This window comes from Drosophila pseudoobscura, chromosome 2 (genome assembly GCF_009870125.1).
Source record: "Drosophila pseudoobscura strain MV-25-SWS-2005 chromosome 2, UCI_Dpse_MV25, whole genome shotgun sequence".
In the NCBI taxonomy this organism is placed as follows: domain Eukaryota; kingdom Metazoa; phylum Arthropoda; class Insecta; order Diptera; family Drosophilidae; genus Drosophila; species Drosophila pseudoobscura.
The window spans coordinates 29,577,148-29,583,104 of NC_046679.1; the positions used below are offsets into that span (position 1 = coordinate 29,577,148).

Here is a 5,957-nt window from a genome sequence, read left to right on the forward strand (position 1 = left end):
GATCTTAGCAACATGCCAGCAACATATCCGTCGCATGTCCAGTGACGTAGCCGCTCTCTTCCTCTCACAAAACTCATTACCGATACGCAAAATTGAGAATTATTTTCAAAACACCAATCCAAGGTATGTCGAGGGAAAACGAAACAAGGTGAGCTTTGTACCCAGACGTTGCTTGATTGCTGCGTGTTTTTCCGTGTGTTCCATACCTTTTTGCCACCTACCCTTCGCAGCCAGTGACGCCAGCAGCGACGCGTCGGCTTTTGGACGGTGGGAAAAACGTACTGGCACTATGAAAATGCGAGCCACTGTCGATTTTGTTGCCTCAATCTTTTTCGGGCCGCGGACAAGGAAACGCAGTTGGCGCTCAAGTCTCTAGTGCGGAACTTTTAAGCAACAAAAAACTACAGCAAAAAACCAACAAATATAATAATTATTAATCACAACTACAACAACAACAAATTGCAATAACTGTAACTATCACGGGAAAAATACAACAAGCGGTTAATACTTGAGAAAATTGTAAATCAAAAAATAAACAACAAAAAACTTACAGTTAAAACGCGCGATAAAGTTGCAACAAATACAATACACACAGTCATAGACAAACGAATAGAAACAATAGGAAAACAATTATAGAGAATGAAAGTTAACTTCGGTACCAAAGATCCCTTCGTACAATCCATGATATCTATAGGATATAGTGGTACGATTGTAATGAAATTTGGCAGAAACATGAATGAATGTATTTAACTTCAGTTTTTAAAGTTTGGTTGGAATATCTATGTGTTTATGGGTGTTACAAGCAATGTTTTGTATTGTATATTTATACAAAATTTCATCCAATTGTAATGAAACTCTATGGAGTTGTGTATCGGCATATGGAACTATAGTTTCCTTGTTTAACGATTGATTCTTCTAACATAAAGTATGTGATATAGTAATCCCCACTTAGAGGTTCCTAAAACGAAAGATCTATGCAAAGTTCTAAACAGATTTCTCTCCAAATTGAAGAAATAGTTCTCATACAAATTGATGTACCTACTGTAAACCTACTGAAAGCCTGGGAATAAATCCACCTTTTGGCTTCAAAAGCTCTCCATTCTCTCAGGAATACAAAAACTAAATCGGAAATCATTTAAAGGCCGGAAACGCATTCGCAATTATATTCGTTATTCGTTTGTGAACCATGATTATTCGTGATTTGTGTGCTTCGTGTTGTTTGAATGCTCCAAAGTCTAAGCTCCATTTCACAAGACCCCAAAGACCCCAAGACCGAATCTGAAACCGAAACAAAACTCTAATTCAACAATTTAATTGCATACATAAACAATTAAAGAGAACTGTAATTGTTTATTAACAAATTGCAGGGAGTGCTTGGGTGTGCAATTTTCACAGATACGACTATGCTCGTGTATCCGATACACAGATACTCCGCTCTGCAAAAAAAGATACAAAAATATGAGTCACCTAAAAGACTTCTCCAAAACAAAAGTTACACCAACAACAACCATAAAAAAAGAGTTAAATGGGTTAAATGCAAAGCAGAGATAAAAACGAATATTAAATAAAACCAACAATTCATTAAGCAGAAAATAAAAACTAAATAAATATTTAAATACATAATTTAGCTATGCAAAAACCGAAAAAAAACGTGGAAGAGAAAAAGTGGAATAAATTGAGAGAGGGAGAACCACCGGAATGAAAGATTGGATTGGATTGGATTGGATTACCATAAGATGGAAATTCCCTATGGATTGAGTTGCTTTTTTGGCTGTTAATCGATGGTCTTTGGGGCATTAATTTGAATGAAAATTAATAGGAGTACAACCTCATATAAGAAACATCTCTATAACGCCTCTAATTCTTAACACAAATAAAATTCCTTAAAATTCTATACACACTTTTATTTATTTTGTGTGCAATTTTGTGATCCAGAAATCAAGATTCTATATGAATTTATAGTAAAATAAACTTCAAGAGTAATTCTCTTCACAATTTGTATAATTTCTCTATCAATCTTCTATTTTTCCTATTTTCCAAATGGAAGATCTTTTTTTCTAATCCAGAAATTAAACAAAATTTTGAAAATATTCTTGAAATATTTACATGTGTTCTTCTATTTTTCCGATCTTCTAAATGGATCAAGCAGACCTTTTTTCTACTCCATAAATTATAGAAAATTCTAAAAATATTCTGGCAATATTTACACCTATTTTTCATGCTCTAAAACTTGGATTTCTCGACCTATAAGATCTCTAGACGAATTCTAGATATTCTCAAGAATTTCTAGATTTTTAAAAAGTTTCTTAAAAAAACATTCAAATTTAGATGATATTTCAATTTGAATTTTCCTAAAAAAATACTGTATTTACTTTCAAAAACTTGCAAAGTTTTGCTCTACCATTCATCCAATCATTCGGCTGCAGTTGTGTGTTCGATTTATGAGGGTTCCTCTGGGGACTGTTTACTTAGTGACTTGGGGGTAGGGGGGGATAGGGGGGTGCAGGGACTGATAGCAATCTTATGCAAGAATCTTACACGTGAACCGCAAATATTTTCCTCATTTAGGAGTGGAGCTGGCAAGGGCAAGGCGGCAGACAGGCAGCTGCAACCGCAAATTGAAATCCAAAGCCCCCATGGCAACTGAGAAACTTCCTTTTGACTGTGTGCCACATTGCGTGCTGCAATGTGCTGCAAGTAGACACACACACACACACAGGAAACCCCACCCCACCCCACACCGCCCCACACCGCCCCGCCAATTAATTGAAGCGCTCTTTTTCTCTTGATTAAAAGCCTCGGATCAATTAGCAGTTAAAATAAAATTATGAGTCCAAAAGCCAATAAATCAACCACAAAAAAATACTAAATATATATGTATGTATATCTATAATGCATCTGTATCCCTAGAAAGAAAAACTATTTCATTTTCATTTGGGGGGTGCCAAATGTTAACAAAACTTTTGCCGACACCCCAGAGGGGCAGTGGCAGTGGCAGTGGCAGTGGCAGTGGCCGGGGCAGAGAGGTCTGAAGTTTCTTCTCCCCAGTTGTTGGGTTGTCGGTTATATGGCTTTATTTATTTTAGCCAAGTTCAAACAACAGTCGAGGGGAGTCAGAGTCGTCTAGTTCTTGGCCAGAGCCAGAGCCAGAGTCAGAGCCAGAGACCCACAGCCATTCATTTCAATTCCGTTTTGTGCTAAACTTTTATTTCATGCTCATTGCTCTGGCTCTGGCTTTGGCTTCTCTTCTCACTTCTTTCTGTCTCTCCCATGGTCTTTCTTCCACCATTGGTCTTCTTTCTTTTTGAAAGCCAGGGCCAGAAATCATGGTTTTTGTTTTGTACCTTACTTTACGATTATTTCCGCTAAGGCAAGACATGGGATCCGATCCGATCCCCACAATTCTCTGCAACGAAACCCCACCATGTCTCTCATGTCCCATGTCTGTGACCTTTTCAACTCTTGGTACGTCAATGCCGGCTGCCTTTCCCCTCATTAGGTTCGCTGTGTCTTTGGGCCTCTCTTCCCTCTTCCTCTTGGAGATCTCTGCCTTTGTGGCTCTCCTCCCTTTGCCCCTTGGAGGTCTCTGCCTCTGGGCCTCTCTTCCCTCTTCCCCTTGGAGGGGTCCCTGCCTTTGGGCGTGTGAAAGTCGTTGACTTCTACCTTTTTCTGGACTGTAGTATTCTGGGATTGTGGCTTACTGCAGTCGTCATTACATTATGCAAGTGAGGTCCGGTTGGCTTTCCCACACACCCAGTACCGACCAAACACCCGCTAAAAGCCAGGAAAATACCGCAAATTGTATCAATTGTTGTCCAAGTCCAAGGAACCGGTTCTCCGGAGGGGGGCAAAAGGCACAAAAATATACAAACTACCGAGTATAGAAGATATATGTGTAGGTATGTTTCTCTTGGAAACATAAATCAGCTGCGGTGTTAGCTAACAGGTTTTTATTTTATTTTTGTGAGAATGCAAAAGAACTTTCGGTCTTTAAGCCCCAAAAAGAGTTTCGTGTGTGTTGTGTGTCGTGTGTTTGTTGCAACAACAAAAAGTACTCGACAAAGTGCTTAATTATTACACGTTATGCAATTGATGATATAACTAAGCCTACCTCCACCCCCCTACCTCCCTCTAGGATTATTAAATTGAAGAAAGAATTGAAAAACAAACCAAAAAATTGTGATACAAAAAAAAAAGAAAAAACGAGAGGAAAAATATATAACGCGTGTGTTAGTGTGTGTGAGTAAGTGTCCGATATATCCCCTCAGTGTATATGTATATATAAATCAAGCGAAAAATCCAAAGCGATAGAAAAGAAATAATTCAAAAAGTGGGCGGTGCAAAACAATTTGAAATGCTCCACACACAACAACACAGCTTCAACGGCAACAAAAATTTCAATTACAGTGCAGCTGAAAAGTAAAACTACACCAACAACAAAAGCAACAACAACAGCAACAATCTGGCTATATATAAAAACCAGTTAAAAGTGACAGGGAACAACACCAGAAAATAGCAAAGAGAGCGGTGGAAATAAATAAATAATAAATCGAACAAAAGGTAAAATATTTGCAAACACTACAAAACAACAAAAAGAAAATAAAATTAACAATTACAGAAAATCTGAAAAACAAAAACCTCACTAAAATCCATTTCAAATATCTATTACAAATCTATAGAATTTATAGAATAAAACCAATAAAAAGGGACAAACAGCTCTATAGAAAACCAATTAAATATCTATAGAAAATCTAGACAAAAAAGTAAACAAAACTCTAGAAAAAATAATCCAACAAAAAATTTATAGAAAATAAAGAAAAAAAATAAACAAAAATCTATCTATTTCTAGATTAGAAATAAAATACTCAAAAATCTATAGAAAATCTAGAAAAGTGTAAAAAAAAAACCGAGAGAAAAACTAAAAAAAAATAGTTCTACAAAAATGTATAGAAAAAATAGATAAAATCTATAGAAATAATTCTTAAAAAATCTATAACAATTTAACACAACATAAAAATCTATAAAAAAAAATAATTCCACCAAAAATCTATAGAAATAGTCCTAAGAAAATATATAGAGAATCCAGATAAAAAATAGATAAATTTAGACAAAAAAAATACCCTAATATTTTTAGGAATTTTGGAAAAAAAGTACACCAAAATCTATTGAAAAGATAGACAAAATAGTTAAATAAAAAAATCTATAAAAATTTAACACAACAATAATTCAATAAAAATCTATAAAAAAAAATAGTTCCACCAAAAATCTATAGAACAAATAATTCTGCTACAATCTATAGAAAATCAAGACAAAAAAAATCTACACAGAAAACACCACAAAAGTCTATAGAAAATCTATAAAAAAAATCCAAATTTCTATGGGTTCTGGAATATAATAAAAAGTAAATTGTAAACCGATTTACTGAAAAAACGAGAATAAGAAAGAAAGAAAACAATGCTAGATAGATAGATATATATATATAGATAGATGTTTGTATTCCTAAGCGGATCACAGAGTTTGCTTTTGCTCCCCTTCCCTCCCCCCCCTTTTCGGTCTGTACTTGACCCACAAATTATGCCTGAAACTCTTATCGTCTTCAAGGAGGGGGGCACTGTGGGAGCCAAAGCCCAAGCGCCATTATATAATGCTTTATAGTTGCGACGTGACGATAAAAAAACGCACGCTATATATATGTATGTAAACTAAAACAAAACTACAATATATATATGCAAGTACCTATGTATATATAGCGTATGTCTTGTATGTTTTATCTTTGCCTAAGTTGGACTTTTGAGAGCTGGCAAATGTTTCTAGGTTTCAGTTTCTAGGAAATTCCTCCGGGGGGCCTCTCGCCTTGAAACCGGGGGCTTTTATGTGTGTGAGAGAGTGTTTTTGTTGTAATAGTCGTGGAACAAGCAGAGGGAGAATTATGGAATGATGAAATATACTTTTGCTTC

At 35.7% G+C, this 5,957-nt stretch overlaps 1 long non-coding RNA gene across 1 annotated transcript; it reads left to right on the plus strand.

The window, feature by feature from the left end:
• Window positions 1-312: 312 nt before the first annotated feature.
• Window positions 313-5,178, plus strand: LOC117184281 (uncharacterized). The gene is made up of 3 exons (XR_004469604.1): window positions 313-519; window positions 4,136-4,560; window positions 5,135-5,178. It is a non-coding gene; the product is annotated as an uncharacterized lncRNA (long non-coding RNA).
• Window positions 5,179-5,957: the final 779 nt, after the last annotated feature.